General features: G+C 33.6%; 1 long non-coding RNA gene and 3 other non-coding genes across 4 annotated transcripts; 1 reads left to right on the plus strand and 3 right to left on the minus strand.

Moving 5' to 3' along the window:
• Positions 1-341: 341 nt before the first annotated feature.
• LOC128283227 (U1 spliceosomal RNA) lies at positions 342-502 on the plus strand. Its single transcript, XR_008273569.1, has one exon. It is a non-coding gene; the product is annotated as a U1 spliceosomal RNA (small nuclear RNA).
• Positions 503-5,577: 5,075 nt separating this feature from the next.
• On the minus strand, positions 5,578-5,736 carry LOC128282716 (U1 spliceosomal RNA). The gene has a single exon (XR_008273071.1). It is a non-coding gene; the product is annotated as a U1 spliceosomal RNA (small nuclear RNA).
• Positions 5,737-8,141: 2,405 nt separating this feature from the next.
• On the minus strand, positions 8,142-8,287 carry LOC128283084 (U4 spliceosomal RNA). Its single transcript, XR_008273426.1, has one exon. It is a non-coding gene; the product is annotated as a U4 spliceosomal RNA (small nuclear RNA).
• Positions 8,288-9,016: 729 nt separating this feature from the next.
• Positions 9,017-11,362, minus strand: LOC128281393 (uncharacterized). The gene is made up of 2 exons (XR_008271598.1): positions 11,219-11,362; positions 9,017-9,254 (listed from the first exon to the last, which is right to left on the minus strand). It is a non-coding gene; the product is annotated as an uncharacterized LOC128281393 (long non-coding RNA).
• Positions 11,363-23,044: the final 11,682 nt, after the last annotated feature.

Genomic DNA, 23,044 nt, shown 5'->3' on the forward strand with positions numbered 1-23,044 from the left:
AGCGGCCAAGAAGATATCACTTGAATTCAAGTGTATTATACACAGTAACAAGGAGTATACTATTTATATTTATGGGTATTTTAAAAGACTGATATTTGGTATTGAGAAGGATTTAACACATCACCATAAAATTAAGAATAATGTTGATAAAATAAAACAATATCATTATTGACAGAAATCAAGATTGGGAAATGTTAATAATTAGTGTTTAGAAGTATTGAAAGGTAAAAATTTTCCAGATCTTTAAGCCCACAATGCAACCTGAATCCTACATCGCTAGCATATGGTAAACAAAACATAAGGGTGTTGTATAAGGAGAGAGGATAGAGCAACGTTAAAACATACTTACCTGGACGGGGTCAATGGGTGATCAGGAAGACTCATGGCCTAGAGCAGTGACCTGCATTGCACTTGGTAGGGGTGCTGCTTTAAGGTCTCCTCAAGAGGGAGAGCCTACGTCATAATTTGTGGCAGTGGGGGCTTGCGTTCGCGCAGCCCCTATCAATTTCAAGTTAAAGTAATTGATGTCAAATTTTAGGATATAATTCTTTGTTCTATATGGATAAACAGCTCCAGAATCTCGAAAAAGAGCGTAGAAAGTGTGTGAGTGAACATTGTGACGTTGATACCAGCAGGAAACGATCCTGTACAGCTTCAGTAGGGTCAAAGGCAAGCATACTTAAGAACACCAAGGTAGCCTCCCAAAAATTCCAGGCGGGCAGGCAAGAGGAGACAGGCATATTATCTTTTTTAGCTGAAAAGAGAATTAAGATAATAATTCAGGTCAGAATGTTCACAAATAAATATGTTTACAAATCTACCTACTGAAAATTATGTCATAGTAACGATACCACTGCAATTGGGCTTTGAAACCCCATTTTTTTTCTGAATAAATAAATAAATAATTTAAAAATTTCTAAAGTAAAGATTGAAGCCTTTGCAAAACCATACAAACAGAATCTAATCCTTTCACACATTACATTTTGCAAATTGTTGTTTTATTTAATGGCTTACCAATACCATTGCGTAGTTGCAGGTCTACTCTACATGCTTCTCCAGCTTTTGATTAGTTCAATATTTTCGATCAATTTAGCTTGTACTACGGATAACTTTGGTTCACTCGGTTTTTGTTAATTTCTAATTAACCAAATTTAATCATTGCAGACTATTACTTACGGAGGTCTGATTACAGCGAAAGCCAAATAGTGTGGCAACAGAAATAAGCCAATACAGAGAAGAGAAGAAACCAAAAGCAAAAAGTTCTATTACTTGGAATCCGAATCTCTTAAAAATAAACCAGTTTTTCGAGAAATACAAAGTGACGTAATAAATTTTTAGAACAATTTATCAATGAAAGGCATTGCGGTTGGTTTGCAAGTTCAATGAAAAGTTGTTGGTAAAAGGTTATTTTAGTATAAAAAATTATAGGAAAACAGAAAGAGCTTGCCAGGGATATCATACTATCAGTGACCACATCTCCGCAACTAAATTAGCTTGACGCAATGTATGTTTTTTTTGAACCACGCGTCTTTTTTTTTTTGTCCAACTTAATTTTTGAGGTCTGATTTTCTTTTTTAAATGTTGAAGACCTCTAAAAATGATTGAAAGAACGTTTGTATAGCCTGACAGACTTATTTATTCCTTCTCCTTATTTTGAATTTTTAAAAATTTAACATAATAAATTATTATAAATATAAATAATTAATTACATCAAAAGTTAATACTTTGTAGGGTAATTTTTTTTTGTGTAAAAGAAATTAAATAAATTAACTACAAAAATTAAAGCATCCTCCAACTGGGAGGTTTCAAACAAGCTTAAACCATTTCATCTGTCTTGTACCAATTTGACCAGGTTGTCAACATCCTGGGTATCTTCTCTAGAGATATGGCATATACCCTAATGCCCAATTTGTACCAAAAGTTGATGAATTCTTCTAATCAAAGTAGATTTGGAACTCTCAAAAGAATTCTCCTAAATGGCTTTCGTGCCTTAAGATTATCAATTTTAATCAAGACATTATCATAACCCGATCGATTAAGAATACCAATCCATCCAAGCGCCTCATAATTCAGCATCGAAAACAAAGCAATTCCTCAAATACTGTTAAAACCAAGAATCTACCTCCCATTTTGATCACAAACAATCCTCCTGTTGCAGCAAAACCTGTTTCATTTTGACTAACCTATCGGTGTTTAAACAAACCCAATTACACATCAAGTATGGGGTTAGAATCGATCTTTGTGTCTCAAACAATGAATCCTTTTAAAAGAGACATATTTGTTTTGCCCAACTATAGGACACCTTGGTAATATCACTAATATTTCAAGACACACCTTGAAAAATAAAATGATTTTGATTCTTCCAAATGTGTCAAATGATGATTCCAAAAAGACAATTCCAATCCACATCTCCCAAGCACTAGCCATGTTGATTCTGTAAGTTTGATATAAGCCATTCATGCAAATTACCAAAATAAAACCAAGCTTGTCGATCTATTGGAATTAACTAATCCCAAATACTCCTTGTTGTAGAACAATCCATAATGACATAAAGTATATATTTGAAACCATGCCCACAAAGACCACAAGTCGTATCATGCCCAATTCCCCGATGTACTCTTTCCACATTATTAAGCAAACGTTACTTGAAAGCAAGCCAAATAAAGAATTTAACTTGTTGGGGTCCTTGAAATTTCCAGGGAATTTTCCACACCGTCTCTTTCGGGTTCCACAATCTTTCCCAAATCTTCCCATAAACACTTTTAACAAAAAAAAGAACCTGTCGATGTACCAACCCTAATAATCCTATCTCCCCTGCAGCGAATGGGGTGGAGGAATTGTGTCATAAGATAAATTTTATTATTGAGATTAGTAATCATAAAGTTAAATTCAACAACACATTTAAATGCATTTGCAAATGTTTCATAATGGCATTTAAAAGCGATACGATTAATAAACAAAAGTTAAATTATATAACGATATTTTATATTTATGGTAAATATTATAACATTTAATAATTTATTTTTCTTGAAAAATAGTTTATTTTATATTTATGGTTAATATTATAACATTTAATAATTTATTTTTCTTGAAAAAATAGCTTATTTTGTCGTTATGTATAAAATTTAAAATGTGTAACGACAAAATTTTATGATTGAGATAAACACCCACAAATCATATCTAGCAGCAACATCTAACATCTATTACAAATATTTCAGTTTTACATAATCACAACTAATATTGTTGAAATAATTCACAATAGCAAGAAATGTGGTTGCGAAATTTGGATTTTCCCATTTTTCTTGTAAGGACAAGTTCCAAAGAAAATAAGTATAACTGTGTTAAAAAAATCTTAATGGTGAGTTAAATGCCAACCGGTTCAAAATGGGTGTCGTGTTTTTATAGATTATAGGAAAATTGAATTCATTAATGAAAAAAAAATGTCATTTCGCTTTTCTATTTATCGATCAGATGTTTGAAGGTTTAGCAGGTCGTGATCACTACTTCATTTAGAGGGTTACTAAAATTTTCACCAGCTTCCGGTTGATTTGTCTGTATGTTATTTATACTACATGTTTTACGATTTCTAATCTTAAATTGAATATATTAGAGTTGTGTGATCTGAAACCCGTTTGATTCGATTTGAAAAGTTTGATATATAACTCACTTATTAAAGAAATAAAATAGATGCAAAATTGGAATTTGTGGTGGGCTATGGCCTTGAGTCGAACCACTAATCTTGACCGAGGTGCGAGGCAGAGCCCTTGCGGTACATACCTTGCTACACAAGTTAAATTTGTATAGGACTATACTTCTTACCCTCAAAAATTGTGCCTAGCCGAAAACCTCTTGTATTTTTTTTCAACATTAGTGAATTTCTCCTCTTACGCCCATGGTTTTCCCGAGAATAAATTTTCAAGTAAAATCTGCGTGTTCTTATTTTTCTTTCTTATTGCTTTGCGATCATTCCTACCGTTATTATCGACATACGATATAACAAAATATGATTAAAAAATTAATTAAATCTTTCAAGAATTATATAAGAACAATCTATTTAATTATTTAAAATGAAAATACCATTTAAATTCAATTGTATTATACATAGGAACTATGAATTATATCTACAGATAATTTTGAATAAATTTAGGGTAATTTATTTACTAGTTGAATCAACCAGTTGCAATTTAATTTTCGATTATTTTAAAAATTTGATTTATTCAATTAATGAAATATATAATTTCTATAAATTCAGTGTTTAAAATTTCTAGCTGAATAGTAGGAAGAAAATGTACAACATGATAGAAAAGATAGGGCGGAAGCCAAAATTTAATGAGCAATAAAATTTTGAATTGAAAACTAAGAAGGAAAAGGAGTGTTAAATCGATATTTGTTTTATGGGCTGAAATAAGAAAGTTGTGAGCTGGTTAAGTAAGGTTATGGCAATGAAATGTAAGAATACACATTCTGAGTTAGATGATAGTTGGGATTTGTGTTGAAATCTGTTTTTACAAAATCTTGGTTTTAGTTCACTTTCATACGAGTCACAACCTCTTTTCCTCTTCATGGCTTCAATTTTTCGACACGTTTTTTCTTTAGGGAATATAGGTTTTCTTCTTTAAAACATAACATTTCAGCTTTGACGAGATCCCTAACCTTGTATTTCAAACTACAACAATTCTTTGTTGAGTTCTGATAATTTCTTTAACGATGGCTACGATGCTAATTAATTATACTACCTTTGATGGAACAGGCGTTAAATGGTAGTTCTGAAAAAATACCGTAAAAACTCTATATACGTCATAGGAATTTAGATGACTTGATTAGTTATCCGCTTATTATGTCATTCAGTATCAATTTTACTATGTATATCTTGTTCATCTACTCTTTACTTTCTTTGGATTGAGCCCAAAATTATATAGTCAATGCAAAAATAGACAGATCGTGTCATATGAATACCATTTTTATTATACCAACTCTACTTTTAACAAAATTTGTTGCTCATGCAATAAATCTTCATCAATCAATTTATTCAATTATGTCCTTTGTATTATGAATCATTAGATAAGCTTCCGTTCCTCCTAAATAGATGTTGGATGACAGATTTATATATATATAGATATGACTAAAAGATATTTTGATTTTTCAAATAAGTAAAGATCAATCCATTTGATAGATAAGATGAAAATACCACATAAAATGGGGTGTATTAAACATGAAAATAATGGGCGCAATTTTATATTTACTAGCACTTTAAAGGATCAATATGTGATACTGAAAATGTTTAATACATCTTTACAAAATGAAGAACAACGCTACTTGATCAAAATAATATTTATTATAGATAGAAATCGAGATTGAGAAATGTTAATTAGTGTTTATAAGCATTAAAAGTTTAAAATGTCCTAAGCCCTTATGCCCTTAAGCCCACAACTTGAACCTACATCCCTACAACAAAAAATACCTAAGGGTGTTCTGTAAGGAGAGATCATATAATAACAGCTTTTGAAGCTGCTTACCCGTATGGAAAAAAGAATTATATCCTACAATTTGGTACCAATTACTTTTTACTTGAAATTGATAGGGGCTGCGCGAACGCAAGCCCCCACTGCCTAAATTATGACGTAGGCTCTCCCTCTTGGGGAGACCTTAAAGCAACACCCTCCCAAGTGCAATGGAGGTCACTGCTCTAGGCCATGAGTCTTCCTGATCACTCATTGACCCCGTCCAGGTAAGTATGTTTTAGTGTTGCCCTATCCTCTCTCCTTATACACCACCCCTTATGTTTTGTTTACTATATATTAGCAATGTGGGATTGAGGTTGCATTGGGAGCATAAAGATCTAGAACATTTTTATCTTTCAATGCTTCTAAACACTAATTATTAACATTTCCCAATCTCGATTTCCTTCAATAATAACATTGTTGTTAATTTTATAGTGATGTGTTAAATACTTTTAAATATCGAATATCCATCCTTTAAAATACCCATAAATATAAAAGTCTGTCCATTGTTGCCATGTATAATACACTTGAATTCCAAGTGATATTTTCATCTTAAGTAATTTAAAATTGAAATATTTTTAAATAAAATTCAATTTAAGATTATTAAGTGTGTAAATCATATTTATATTTATAAATCCATTGTACAACCTCTATTTTGAAGAATGAAAATCAAAAGCCTATCTAATCCTACTTAATTAATAATAAAAGTACTTATTTGGATAAATTGACTGAAAAGATTTATTTCAAGACAATAAATTTTATTCAAGTAGAGTCTACATAGTAAAAAAATTATATTCATTAGATATCATTTAGCCATTTTCTCGATAGTTTAATTTATATATGGATGTGCTCAATCCAAACAAAAGAGTGGATGAGAAATGCATACATAGTGAAAATGGTAAGAACAACATAATAGGAAGACACCAAATTTCTACTTTAGCTTTTTTCCAGAATTACCTCCTTATGCTTATTCTATCAAAGCCTTGAGTTGGTATCACGATTCAACTCGAAATCAATTTAGTTTTGAAAGTACTAAAATACCCTTATTTTAAAGGGTAATTAATTTATTATAAGGATATTTTCATATTTTCATACTTTTATATAATATTCAAATAAAATAATTGAAAAACATTATTTAGGAATTGAACACAAGACCAACAAATTCATATAAAAAAGTCCTTGCTGCTCACTAATAATCGTTTGTTGATATATTCTTAGGAAAAATATTTGGTACACTTCTAATGGAGTTTTTAGACTACACAAGTAAGATCAGGAGGTTGACAAGTGTCCTATAGGGATATAGCAAAATATTTAAAAAATATTTAAAAAAAGAGACACATGACAACTTTTTATGGCTACTTGTAGAATATAAAAAAGGACACTGCTAGTGTACAAAATACTAACCCATATTTTTATAGTAATGTTCTAATTATCAAATACTTTTAGTCATCCACATTGTGGGTGAGATAAAATCTAATAATATTAATGAGCATTGTAGCTATCATTATGAAAATTATTGGAACTCAACAGACAATCATTCTACTTTGGAATACAAGGTTAGGAATCTTATCGAGACTAAAATGTTATCTTTTTAGAAGAAATATCCAAATTCTCTAAACAATCAACCCAGAGGAGATTCTAGGGGGGTGGCATGGGCCCCCCCCTAAAATGAAGAATTGCCATTTAGGCCCTCTAAATTTTTTTAAAATTTTAAATTAGTAAAGGTAAATTTGTGCTTTACTCCCTTAAAATTATAAAAATTCGATTTAATCCTTTAAAAATTATAAAGATATAAACTATACAAAATTAAAATTTCATTTGCCTACCCTAAAAGATTGTTCTGGCTTCGCCCCTGAATCAACCTATAGAAGAGTCTGAAGCCATGAAAAGAGGAAAAAATGGCGTAACTCATATGAAAGTGAATTGAAGCCAAGCTTACTCCATCCATATGATCCCAACCATACTCTATCCATACGAACCAACTCAAAATGTGTATTCTTACATTTCATTCCTGTAACCTCCTTCATCTAGTTTATTATAATCTCTATAGTTGCGTTTAATACCTCATCAAGTTCTTTGATTAAATCAAGCTCACAACTTTCTTATCATTGGTGAAAGAGGTTTATTACCCCTGTAATACTTATTATTCTTTTTGTTGTTATGTTTCAATTCTCAATTTTATTGCTCTTTTACTAATTTTAGTTTCTACTTTTCTATTCTATTATGTTGTACATTTTCTTTTTATTATTTTTCTAGTAGATAGTAATTACCGGTGTACAGTTAATTAGTTCAATTAAAATTTTAAACTTATATATTTCATTAATTGAGTAGATCGAATTTTGTGAAATAATCAACAATTGAATTGTAAATGGTTGGATCAATTAGTTAATAAATTACCCTAACTAATTGTTGCAATGTATAATACGCTTGGATCAACAAGTTTCAACCTCTCATTATTGTGTCGAACACTTATCAAGAATTTTTGTATGTATTTTTAAATACAAAAATCTCTTACAAATAAAATAAATGTTACAAATGCTAAATCCTTCAAATATTTTGAACACCTTAACTTCATAAACAAACTGTTTCATCTAAATTTTAGGGAAAAAGAAGAGCAAACTAATTAACTATAAATTGTAGAGTTTTACCCGAAGGAACCCTTCCAGAAATTCTCAAAGGCGAGGCGAAACCAAGGCCTAAGAGGGGTTTGAAATAGTTTTCAACCAGCAATAGACGCGCCTCGGTTAAAACCTCACTAGCTGCGTCATTGCCCCAAGCGCAAAGATGGCTTGACCAGACCCTTTTTAATTTTTCGTTGGACTAAATATCTGGATATCCCTTTATAATTTTTAACCTTTTGGGAGTCAAAAAATCAATTGTGTTTTAAAAAGTATGAAGAATCGTGTCCAATCATGCTGGATGTGATGCTGCATACCTTTGAAACGAGAGAGTTTTGATGACCAGCTTACACCACTCAAACATTTTAATAAGAACCATATTTCAAGATTTCTTTTCTAAAATTTTAAACATAAGGACAACATGTGATCAATCTGGTACCAGTTTTTGGGCGTAGTGAGGGTGCTAACCCTTCCTCTGAGATTAGTCAAGCATTTATCCAACTCCAATACTGTAGCACCCCAAACCCGGCCTAGACATTATGACCGGATCTGGCATGCCACATCAAAAACGTTAAAAAAAATTTCCATTCTAAGTCCAGAAAATCGTACTTGATGTTCAAAAGATTAATTCATTAAGGGTTAAGGTGAATGAAAGTTGTGCACCAGGTAGGAAACCGAAAAGGAGGAGGTGAGTCCATCGGACTACTTAAGTACCATGCTCCTTTCGGATCCAATCCTAGACATGCACACCGCCATTGCCACACCTTAACGTCATGTATATTTTCAGGCAACCAATTTGATTAAGTCCATATTAGGAAAAAAAAAAGATTAATTTTGGAAAACATCTTCATTGCGGAAGCTTTGCTTGTTTTCGTGTTATTTTGAAATCAATTACTGTTTTTGAAAACGCGCCCTAAAACTATCCAATTTCAACAGTTAAAATAAGTATTACCTATCTTAGTAATACATATTAAAACCATCAAAAATAATTAAGCGGCCTTATTACATTTAAAAGCCCAAAACCTCAAACGTAATAAAAAGGATGTCCAGTTCACCAGAACAAAATCAAACTTTCAGAACGGGTGGCCACTCCGAATTCCCTCACAGCTCCAAGCCCACTATGGTTGGGGATTTCCTGTGTGGATGAAAATAAAAGGGTGAGTTTGGGGAAACTCGTGTGTAAGGAAAACCCATTCAAAGTCCAAGTCACTCAAGCCCATTGGGCTAAGCCCATTCAGTAATAGTGGTCTTGGGCGAGCCCTTTTCAGATTACAATAAAGCGGGCCTTAGCCCTTATTGAGATAATGATATGGCCCATAGGCCCATTTCAAAATACATGCAACATCAATAACATATGCAAGCCCATTTGGGTAATAGTGGTCTTGGGCCAAAGCCCTTTTCAGATTACAATAAACTAGGCCTTAGCCCTTTATTCAGATAACAGTATGGCCCATAGGCCCATTTCAAAATACATGCAACATCAATAACATATGCAAGCCCATTTGGGGAGACTACTCAACCCACCAACCACTACACTCCACCGTACCAGCCATACACTCCATGTGGGAATAACTCAACCCACCCACCCAACACTCCACGATTCTTGACCTTTGTTTGCTCTCGATTAACGATAAATTGAGGCAAAACCTCCGATCGTGGACAAGCCACTTTCATACTTCCTCCGTCAATATCCCATCCCATGCATCGATAATAACAACATGGCATGCGATAAATAACAACGATCAAACATGCATTTAGGTCAATTTAACCTAGGAGTATTTCGATAATTTATCTACTAGGGGTAAAAGCGTAAATTTTCCACTTTTAAAGGTATTTCATAATTTATCTATTTTAGGGTTTTTCATGCATATTCCTACTTTTCACGTACTAACGTAATCACGTCGAGGGTTCTTACCGAATTGGGCCGTTGGCCCATCATTCCAATTTTGGCCCATTAAGCCCAAAAATATCGAGGCACGAAATCATGCACTTTACGGTCTAAATTTTGCAGCTTACCAAAAACATTAATCGATTTACCTCACGAGCATTCGCACACTCATAAATCTACAAAATACCGGTTTTCGGCATTTCGACTTTTCGACTTTTGCCGATCCAGACTAAGAAAGAGGTGTTAGTTACACACATTTTGCGACGATATCTTGACGAGATCCACACATGAACCGCCTACAATTGGATTACTAACACGTTAATCTAACTATTCAAATACAAACTACGTATTAACCCCTTACAATATTCGCCAACCACACCTACAGATCATAGTAAGCTTATAAGAAATCAATAAGCAACTCATTAACAAATTTTGTCAATGTTTACCACATAATCATAATTTCACTGCAAGCTGTCTTCCTGAGCAACAGTCACTAAATTATTTATAACTGGAGCTACGAAACTCCAAATCAAGTTCCGTTAATTTTCCTTGAAAATAGACTCATATATCTTCTATCCATAAAATTTTCAGAATTTTTGGTTTAGCCAATCAATACCAGATTTTTCTCAAAGTTTCCCATGTTTCACTGTTTGACTAATCTGACCACACTTCATTACAAATCAAATTTCTCATTGTACAGAATTCAAAATATGTTCTCATTTATTCCATTTGAAACTAGACTCATTAAGCTTTAATTACATAATTTATTAAGCTTCTAATTCATCTCCCACAATTTATGGTGATTTTCCAAAGTCACGTTACTGCTGCTGTCCCAAGCAGATTTATTACCAAATCACTCTTTCATACACCTATCTTGCATGCATGTTATTTAAACATGTATATCACCAATCAATCATCACATATCTATGATTTTTACTTAAGCATAATCTCCATTTCATCATTTTAAAGCACAACATGTTAGCCGATTTTTCCTTTAGCATCTAAGGCACATGCATGCTCATTTGTTTGGCTCAACTTCACATATCTTCCATTTTTCATCAAAAGAACATGAAACAACAACCATTTCCTTCATTTTAATTCATGACCAAATGCTCACAACACAACTAAAATCAAAATATACTTCAAGAGTTAAGGTAGAATCAAGAAGAACTCATGAACCTCAAAATAGAAGCAAGGTACCAAGAACTTACCTTCAATTTTCCTCCTCCTAATGACCGAATACTCAAGAGCTTTCTCCTCTCCTTTCTCTTCTCTAACTTTCAGCTATGATGAACAAAGATGGACAAAACTTTGTTCTTTTCACCCTTTTCTTTTAATAAAACTTCATATTTCATCCATTTAATTCTTTAATACAAAAGACATGATATTCTTATCATGAAACATTTACCTAACCCATTATCATGAAACATTTACCTAACCCATTATCATGGAACATTTACCTAACCTATTATCATGGAACATTTACCTAACCTATTATCAATTTGTACCATAAATTATGGATATCAAGTGTACATTTTGTCTACAACAACATGATGGCTGGCCACTTCATGTAAAATGGGAGGTTTGTCATGCAAATCCTCCTATTTTGCACTCCTTTTTATTTGGCCACTTCAATTTAGCCTATAGCATTTTCAAACATTTTCACATAGGTCCTATTTCATCATTTCACCCCCTTTTTCTTATGGAACAAAAATTAACTAAAATTGCCGGGTTCTATCTTAAGCTTGGGCTTTCTAGAGGCCCACTAACATAATTAAACCTATGCCAATATTCACAGGATTTCCGAAAATTAGGGCGTTACAACTCTACCCTCCTTAAAGAAATTTCGTCCTCGAAATTTACCTAATCCAAACAGATGAGGGTATTGTTGTTGCAACGTCTCTTCGGCTCCCAAACTCGAAGTTTCCTTCCTTAACTTGTTGAAAACGAGCGACCAAAGACTCATCGTTCAACTATTTTTCCTTAATCTGATCCACCCAGTTGGCCTCACTTGCAACTCACCAACAGACTTCCATCATCATACAGACTCAGACGAGCAAACATTGCTCTCGGATCGACATCTGACTCTCGACTTAGAGCATCGGCTACCACAGTAGCCTTGCTTGGGTGATACTCAATCGAACAGTCATAATCCTTAAGCAACTCAATCCATCTCCTTTTCCTAAGGTTCAGCTCCTTCTGAGTCAACAAATACTTAAGACTCTTATGGTCAGTGTATATAATACACCTTTCTCCGTACAAGTAATGTCTCCAAATCTTAAGTGCAAATATCACTGCTGCCAACTCTAAATCATGAGTCAAATAGTTTCCCTCATGAGGTTTAAGCTATCGTGATACATATGCAACCACCTTAGCCTCTTGCATTAACACGCAGCCCAAACCCACATGTGATGCGTCACTGTACACACTAAAATCCTTCCCAGACTCCGGCTGAATTAACACAGGTGCTTCAGTCAGAACTTTCTTCAACTTCTCAAAAGCTTCCTGCTACTTTTCAGTCCATACGAACAGTACTCATTTCCTTATGAGTTTTGTCAAAGGTGCTGCCATCACAGAAAAAAAAAAAAAACCTTCCACAAACCTTCTGTAGTATCCTACCAGTCCTAGAAAACTCCGTATTTCTGACACTGACCTAAGCGGCTTCCACTCCAAAATCGCTTCAATTTTCTGAGGGTCCACTTTAATCCCCTCAGCAGAGACCACATGTCCTAAGAAGGTTACCTCCCTCAACCAAAATTCACACTTGCTGAACTTTGCAAAGAGTTCCTTCTCCCTTAATACTTACAACACTATACGGAGACGCTCATCATGTTTCGTTTCAGTTTCAGAATATACCAGGATATCGTCAATAAAGACGACTACGAACTGATCCAAAAATGGTTGGAACACACGATTCATTAGATTCATAAACGCTGCAGGAGCGTTCGTTAGTCCAAATGACATAACCAGAAACTCGTAATGTTACCGAGTCCTGAATGTCGTCTTTTGGATATCTACCTCTTGACCCTTAACTGATGATATCTAGATCGAAGGTCGATCTTAGAAAATACAGAAGCTCCTCTAAGCTGGTCGAATAGATCGTCAATCCTTGGCAGTGGATACTTATTCTTAATCATCAGTTTGTTCAACTGGCGATAATCAATGCACATCCGCATCGTACCATCCTTCTTTTTCACGAATAGCACCGGTGCTCCCCATGAAGACACGCTTGGCCTAATGAAGTCCCTATCCAACAACTCTTGATTTTGAGCCTTTAACTCCACTAACTCCTTCGGTGCCATCCTATACGGTCCTATCCAACAAATCTTTTCCAAACTCAACTTCTCGGTTCGGAGGCAATCTTGGAAGCTCCTCCAGAAAAACATCTTGGAACTCTTTTACGGTCCTAACCTTATCCACTGTCAGTCCCTCCTCTTTTGACTGACTTACAAATGCCAAATAGGCCTCACAACCTTTTCGAATCCACTTTTCGGCTCTTGAATCATGCACTTTACAGTCTAAATTTTGCAGCTTACCAAAAACATTAATCGATTTACCTCACGAGCATTCGCACACTCGCAAATCTACAAAATACCGGTTTTCGGCATTTCGACTTTTCGACTTTTGTCGATCCAGACTAAGAAAGAGGGTGTTAGTTACACATCTGTTTGCGACGATATGCTGACGAGATCCACACACGAACCGCCTACAATTGGATTACTAACACGTTCATCTAACTATTCAAATACAAACTACGTATTAACCCCTTACAATATTCGGCCAACCACACCTACAGATCATAGTAAGCTTATAAGAAATCAATAAGCAACTCATTAACAAATTTTTGTCAATGTTTACCACATAATCATAATTTCACTGCAAGTTGTCTTCCTGAGCAACAGTCACTAAATTATTTATAACTGGAGCTACGAAACTCCAAATCAAGTTCCGTTAATTTTCCTTGAAAATAGACTCATATATCTTCTATCCATAAAATTTTCAGAATTTTTGGTTTAGCCAATCAATACCAGATTTTTCTCAAAGTTTCCCATGTTTCACTATTTGACTAATCTGACCACACTTCATTACGAATCAAATTTCTCATTGTACAGAATTCAAAATATGTTCTCGTTTATTCCATTTGAAACTAGACTCATTAAGCTTTAATTACATAATTTATTAAGCTTCTAATTCATCTCCCACAATTTATAGTGATTTTCCAAAGTCACGTTACTGCTGCTGTCCCAAGCAGATTTATTACCAAATCACTCTTTCATACACCTATCTTGCATGCATGTTATTTAAACATGTATATCACCAATCAATCATCACATATCTATGATTTTTACTTAAGCATAATCTCCATTTCATCATTTTAAAGCACAACATGTTAGCCGATTTTTCCCTTTAGCATCTAAGGCACATGCATGCTCATTTGTTTGGCTCAACTTCACATATCTTCCATTTTTCATCAAAAGAACATGAAACAACAACCATTTCCTTCATTTTAATTCATGACCAAATGCTCACAACACAACTAAAAATCAAAATATACTTCAAGAGTTAAGGTAGAATCAAGAAGAACTCATGAACCTCAAAATAGAAGCAAGGTACCAAGAACTTACCTTCAATTTTCCTCCTCCTAATAACCGAATACTCAAGAGCTTTCTCCTCTCCTTTCTCTTCTCTAACTTTCAGCTATGATGAACAAAGATGGACAAAACTTTGTTTTTTCACCCCTTTTCTTTTAATAAAACTTCATATTTCATCCATTTAATTCTTTAATACAAAAGACATGATATTCTTATCATGAAACATTTACCTAACCCATTATCATGAAACATTTACCTAACCCATTATCATGGAACATTTACCTAACCTATTATCATGGAACATTTACCTAACCTATTATCAATTTGTACCATAAATTATGGATATCAAGTGTACATTTTGTCTACAACAACATGATGGCTGGCCACTTCATGTAAAATGGGAGGTTTGTCATGCAAATCCTCCTATTTTGCACTCCTATTTATTTGGCCACTTCAATTTAGCCTATAGCATTTTCAAACATTTTCACATAGGTCCTATTTCATCATTTCACCCCCTTTTTCTTATGGAACAAAAATTAACTAAAATTGCCGGGTTCTATCTTAAGCTTGGGCTTTCTAGAGGCCCACTAACATAATTAAACCTATGCCAACATTCACAGGATTCCCGAAAATTGGGGCGTTACAAATACCTCCGAGTTTAGAACCCTAAGTTCACTCAATTGATGAAGATCCTCCATCAGCTTCACCAAGACAACAGCCTTAGTGTACAAGTTCCAAACTCCATCTCGATTACGTGGTATTTAATTGAAGAACATGGCACCATGTGTGTGAAGCCATGTATGTTATATACAAATATTAAGCATTGTTTCTATGCCTAGAACTTCAAACAGTAGATGCTTATAAGATTTTCAATTATCGTAAAACAGTGAAAAATTAAAATAAAAAAGCTTCTAAATTCAATTTAAATGATTAGAACGTAGAATTGAAAAGCCAATTAAATGATTGAACAGTAATTCTATGCGCCAACTACAAATTGAAACAACAATTTTTCAATGAACTTCGGAAATTAAATTAGATACCATCACTATTCGATGAATTATTTTCGTGAATACAAAATCACAAATAATTATATGAATTTTTGCGTTTAAAGAGGAGTTTTTTAGGCAAATAATGGAAGGAATCTCTCTAAACCCTGTTAGCACTTCTTCGCATTCGGTTATAGATGATGGAGATAAGGCTCGGTCAGATGCCGATAGGACAACTAAGAAAGTTCATTTCAAGGAAGGAAATGGTGAGCAAGATACTGACATGGTGGTGGATTCTGGCTCGAGTCCAATGATATCATGGAAGGATAAACTTCTGGGGGTCAATCCTAGAGCGATCAATAATGAAAAGTTGGAATCTCCTAGTGCTGTTACTGATGTTGATTTGGAGTTTTTTGAAGGAGACATTCGGAGATCCATTGTTAATGGTATTCCTGCCATTGATTTTTCTGAGAGGATCCAAAAAACCCTCTTCAAAGAGATGGAACTCACGGTAATGATTAAGCTACTTGGGAGAAACATTGGATATGGGGTCCTGAACAACCGAATTAGCAGTCTTTGGAATCCCATCAAGCTGTTCCATCTCATGGATATTGGGAATGGATATTATCTAGTTAAATTTCAATCTATTGATGATTATACTAAAGTTTTGTCCCAGGGTCCTTGGATGATTTATGGCCAGTACTTGACAGTCCAACCCTGGACAAAGGATTTTAATTCCTCTCAACCATACACAAGCATTGTATTGGCATGGATTTTAATTTCTCTTCCTGGTTTTTTTATATAAGAGAAAAATTATTGAAGAAATGGAGGCACCATTAGGAAGGTAATTCAGTTGGATTTCAATACTGATAATAGGACAAGAGGCAGGTTCACTAGAATGGCAGTATATATTAATCTGAACAAACCTTTGATTGCTCAACTTCTTGTTAAAGGCAGAATTCAGAGGGTTGAATATGAAGCTTTACCGACTATTTGTTACACCTGTGGGAAGTATGGCCATACAAAGGAGTGGGAGTCCACACAGCCCACCTACACGGGCGTGTGGCAGTCCAAAGCTAGAGATTTATTAAATTGCCCAAAGTTCACCGAATGTTTTCAGTTTTGTCTATGTTATAGGCCTCGATGGCCTGTTTAAGGGACCATAGCATATGTTCTAAAAGTTTTAATTTTGGGCAAAATTTAGTGACCCGATTTTGTATGTTTATGAATGTTTAAGTCTGGTAATACCTCGAGCCCTGTCCCGATGTTGGATACGGGTGAGGGGTGTTACGGACGGAGTTGCCCCCTATTTGATACAGCAACAGATAATATGGTTCGGATAGTAGTAGGTTTGACCATCGGACTAAAGGTTTCCTTGAAGTCACATCTAGGTACCTGTGAACATCCTGTAGCTACCAACCGTGCCTTTCATCAATCAACCGACCCATCAGGGTTCTTTTTTATTTTGAAAAGCTATTTGCACCCAATTGCTTTACGACCAGGAGGAAGAGGAACAAGTTCCCAAGTAGAGTTGGCCATTAAACTATCAAATTCAGCTTGAACTGCTAATTTCCACTCCTTATGAGTAAGAGCTTCCTCAACAGAGCGTGGCTCAAAATCTACAACATTCTTGACAAAGCTTGTGTTTAAAATTCACGCCTCGCATCGAGTAACCATAATGTGAGTATTTCCCAAAGGAAGAGAAGAAATATTTGGAGACACACTGGTTTGACCGAATGGACTAGCTTCTGTGGATGGAATTGGAAGACAATGCTCCCCATGATCAATTCCAAATTCAACCAACGACCCAACTGAGACGGGCTGTCTTGGATGGCACATAGCTGGTGACCCAACTGAGACAGGCTGTACGGGATTGCAACTTGGAGCAGAGGCAAAGGTACACCAGGTACGAGACAGTAGTGCTGCTGGGTTCTGCAGTGGACTGGACAGAGGAGGGCCAAACAATAGAAACATATGTGGGAATACTGGAAGAAGACTAAACAGTGGCCAGAGTAGGCGAAAGAAACAAGAATTGAAGTTCATTAAAAAAAAACATGGTGAGAAACAATAACCTGAGCATTTGGTGTGAGACAATGATAGCCCTTATGTTGAGAGCTATACCCCAGAAATGTACATAGCTGCGAATGAAAATCCAGTTTGTGTTGCACAAAAGGATGCAAATACGGAAAGCAACAATAACCAAACACCCTTAAATGATCATACGTAGGTTCACGACCATGAAGAGTCTGATATGGAGACTGACCTTTTAAGATCAGAGTGGGTAGACGATTGATAAGGTGAATAACACTGCAGAACGCATATCCCTAGTAATCCATATGTAGATTGGCCTGGGCCAAGAGTGTAAGACCGATTTCCATAATGTGTCTGTGCTTACATTCAGCAACCCCATTCTGTTTTGAAGAATATGGGCAAGAAATACGATGAAGAATCCCTTGACTGGCCAGAACCAATGTAAATGCTCGGAACTCACCGCCCCAATCACTTTGAAATTTTTTAATGTTTTTCCCAAACTGAGTGACAACCATCTTCTGAAACTGAAAAAAACACTCAACTGCTTGAGATTTACTTTTAATCTGATAAACCCAAGTAAACCGACTACACGTCTACAAATGAAACATAATACAGATTACCCCCACAGGCAACAGGAGCTGGTACCTACAAATCATAAACAACCAATTCAAAAATTCCATAAATTCAGTAGCAAAATGTGAAAAATGCAATTTATGTGATTTCCCTTTCTGACAGGCAATACAAACATTATCAAGACATTTTTTATTAGAAACAATTCGACACTTGTTAAGAATAAGTTTAACAACTATAGTAGAAGGGTGACCGAGTCTTTTATGCCTCAGAGTAAAGACATTATCATCTGAAGGACAATCTTGAATCCTGGTGTTGTGAATAGTAGGACTTGAATCAGATAGAACTGGCTGTTCAGCAGAAAATTGATAAAGACCATCACGAACTTGGCCCCGCATCAAAGTTTCATGTGTCTGGATGTCCTTAATAACACAATAAGATGGATGAAATTCAAGAAATACATTATTGTCAGTAGCAAACTGAGAGACAGACATAAGATTTTTTCGGATGCTCAGCACACACAAAACATTAGATAAATGTAATAACTTCTTCTTTGTAGGCAGAGTTGTATTTCCAGTAGACAAAATTTTAGCTGGAGTCCCTGAAAAAGCTAAAATAGAAATTTGGTGTACATTATATGAATTGAGATGAGTTAATACTTAGTCCGCCTATTATGTTGTTCTTACCATTTTCACTATGTATGTATTGTTCATCCGCTCTTTTCCTTGGATTGAGCATTAAACTAACAAGGTGAAAAGGGCCAAATCATATCTAATGAATACCATTTTTACTATGTAGACTCTACTTCAATAAAATTTGTTGTTTAGTGAACAAATCCTTTTCAATCAATTTGTTCAAATAAGTACTTTTATTATGAATTAAGTAGGATTAGATAGGTTTTTGGTGTTTCTTACCTTGAAATGGAGGTTGTATGATGGATTTATACACTTAATAATTTTAAATTGAATTTTATTTAAAAATGTATTTTAATTGTAAATAATTTAATAATTTTAAATTGAATTTGATTAGAAAAATGTATTTGAATTTTAAATTAACGACGAAGAAGATATCACTTGAATTCAAGTGTATTATACACAGTAACAAGGAGTATACTATTTATATTTATGGGTATTTTAAAAGACTGATATTTGGTATTGAGAAGGATTTAACACATCACCATAAAATTAAGAATAATGTTGATAAAATAAAACAATATCATTTGTAGCGACGTGAAAATTTCAGCTTGGTCGCTAATTGTGGCGATTTATTGAAAACTTGAAAACTGAAGTTTGATTTTGAAATTAAAAGGGAGTCGCCACCGATCCTTTTTATAGGTGTGATCGGACACCTAATAAATCATCTTTATGGAAAGAAAATTTATTCTCGAACAAAAATGAAGGCTAAATTTAGGTCTACGTGAAAACCAGAGTAAAGTAGGGTTCGGGAGTCGGTTACGCGCGAGGAAGGTATTAGCACCCTCGCGACGCCCAAAATTGGTATCTTATAAACACGCGTTGTCTTGATTTTCAAAAATATGAGTTCAATGTAATATTTAATCATGATCCGGTTGAAAAGACGAGAAATTTTTTTTTAAAAGGGCGTTCCGTTTTCAACACGAGCCGATATGATTCACCCAACATAGCGATGAAATCAACGACTTAGTGTTAAACCGATACGTCGCCTCATGTATTGAAATTAATTAGAAAACGAGAATAAGATTTTTGAAGTAATGCAGAGCAAATTGACATGAAATAAATAGAAGAACTAGAAACATTTTAAAGCAAATAATAAATATGACAATAATATCAAAAATGACAAAGATGAATGCGGTATTAAGCGTAATATGAGAATTAAATGAAATGGAAACTATGTACGTATATATATACGCATATAACAATGGTTAATATAGTTATGAAAATATGATATTAAAAATATTAATGATGCTACAGACTAGAAATAAAAAGGACTATTAATAATACTACATAAATTTATACGCATATATATTAAAATATATACCTATTTAATATTTAAGAAAGTATATACATAATAAATATAAAAACATAATATGGTATTTGAAATATATACATGACGTGTATAAAGATATAATATTAAAAGATATGTATATGTAAATAAAAATGTATACATAATAAGGTATTAATATATTTACATAGTTTACTCATATTAAAAATAATAATAATATTTAAAAACAACTATTAATAATATTACATAAGTATACACGCATATATATACATAAAACATAATATTATTAAAAATTGTTCATAATATACACATATATACGTATAATATAGTTATATAAAGAATATGTACAACATATAGTATTAAAAATAAACACAATATAGATGGTATTTAAAAATATAGTATTAAAACCTAACATCATATATACATGAGATAATATAAAAAATATAGTATTCAAAATATATACATGATATATAGAAAATGTAATATTTAAAAGAATAATATACATAATATAAGAGTATCTAAAATAATAAAGAAGGTAAAGAAATGAGTAAAAATAATATACATAATAATATAATAAGAAAATAATATTTTTATAATAAGTACTTAAAAATATCTATACATATATGATAATAATGATAAAAATAAAAAAATAGTGAAAGTAAATAATATAATAATAAATATACTAATAGATACATATGTACATAATAGTAAAAAGCGAGATATTTTAAAATAAATATACATATATATGTATATAATATAATAATAATAATAATATAATAATATTATTAGAACAAAGTAATTAAAATAATACTGCATGTAAAAATGTATATACATACATATATAATAAAACATACACCAAGATTAATAATAATAACCATACTAGAAATAATGATGAAATATAAAAGTAAATATAATACAATAGTAATATTAAAATAAAATAATTAAGATAATACCATATATATATATATACACACATATATAAAACATACACTAATATTATATATAATAATACTAGAAATAATAATAACTAGAAATAATAATACATTAAAATAATAACATTTAATACCCGAATATTAATAATAACAATAATAATAATAGAAATAATAGTATTAATAATATTAAGAATGATAAAAACGAAAATAAAATAAATAAATAAATAAAAATGAAAAAAAAGACTAAAATTGAATTAAAATTAAAGTTTTGGGGCGAATTTGAAATAATAAAAAGGGAAAAGGGCTTATTAGAACACGCATGAAAGCAGTAGGGGCCAAAAGAGCAATTTTCCAACGCATTTAAAACGGTGCGCATCATGGGGGATCAATTTGAGAACCATAACGAATTTCAGGGCCAATTTATAAATAAATATAAACTTGATTTAAAACACCAAAAATGCGGAAGGACCGCACACGCAATTTCCCCTTTAATTAAAAACACGCGGATCCTATGCGGGTTTGGATCGGGTCGGGTCGGGTAGGTTCAAAACGACGTCGTTTTGGGGTTAAAGAGCAGCCCCTAAAACGACGTCGTTTTGGAGGGCTATATAAGGCCTAAATTTGACAAAAAAAAAATCATTTGGTGAGGAGAGGAAGAAAAAAAGAAAAGCAAAAGAAGAAAAAGAATAGATTCGAAAACAAAATGGAATGAAAATAGAAAAATCACCTTGGGGTTTTAATCCCTAATTTTGGTGTTTGAATCACTGCTCTTGTGTTGTGATTATGGTATTTTTTGTATTGAAATCTAATTTTGTATTGATTTTGTTTGTTCTTGAATGTCCAAAAAAAAGACCCCTAGATTTTGCTTTTAATCAGCTTATATAGCCATACAACTTATTTTCTTTTATTTTCTGTCTTGTCTCTCTTGTCTTGCAGGAGCAGTTGAACAGTGCTGCAGAGTTGGTGGCTGGTGCAAGGGGGCTGACGTCGGTGGTGTGGTGTCAGAGGGTGGTTGCGGCGCAAGTGGGAAGGTGGCTAGGGTTTTTTTGTTCTGACTTGCTTTGTGTTTTTTTTCTTTTGGGCTAGGGTTTAGGTTTAGATTGGGTTTGGGCTTGTTTAATTAATGTTGGGTTTGGGGTTGGTTTGTAATGGGTTATTGGGCTAATTTGGGCTCCTACAGCTGCCACTCTTTGCTCATTGTCGTACAACGAGAATAGAGCAAAGACTTTCAAGGAAGACCAAATTTGCCCGGTCTTGTTGAGTCTTGACTTGCTTTGGAGCTCCTCTTTCCCAAATAGTCTCGTTTTAATCCACCGCATCTCGTAGTTTTGGTTCAATCCAATGCATCTTCTGACACATGCCCTGTAGCTTCAATCTATTCAAATGTAACTTCAAAGATATGAGATCTGTGGCTTCAATCTGCTTCACTGTAACTTCAGTAAGATAAGATCTACAGCTTCAATCTGCTCTTCTATCGTTTCAGTGAGATGAGGTTTATGATCTTCTCTTTTGTAACTTTAGAAAGGCAAGATCTAATATCCTCGATCAGCTCCACTGCAACTTCAGGGAGACAAAATCTGGTGTCTTCAATCAGCTCCAATCTTTATTCTTTACTCGGCATATGATCTTGAGCTCAACTCATTTCTCGTAATATGAATTAACTCTTAAAAAAATAGACATTAAAAACAGAAATTGGAAATAGCTCAGTACGTGAGCCCATGCTCAACTCACCTCTCGCAATAAGAGTTGATTTTTGAAAATAGAGTTTGAAAATACCTCAGCGTGCCCCGAGGCTCAACTCACCTCTCGCAATATGAGTTGATTTTTGAAAAATAGAATTTGAAAAACAAAAATTGAAAACTCCTCAGCATGTGAGCCGAGGCTCAACTCATTTCTCTCAATATGAGTTGATTTTTGGCAAACAGTAATTGAAAATACCTCAGAGC

The sequence above is a fragment of the Gossypium arboreum genome, chromosome 10 (assembly GCF_025698485.1).
Source record: "Gossypium arboreum isolate Shixiya-1 chromosome 10, ASM2569848v2, whole genome shotgun sequence".
Lineage (NCBI taxonomy): Eukaryota > Viridiplantae > Streptophyta > Magnoliopsida > Malvales > Malvaceae > Gossypium > Gossypium arboreum.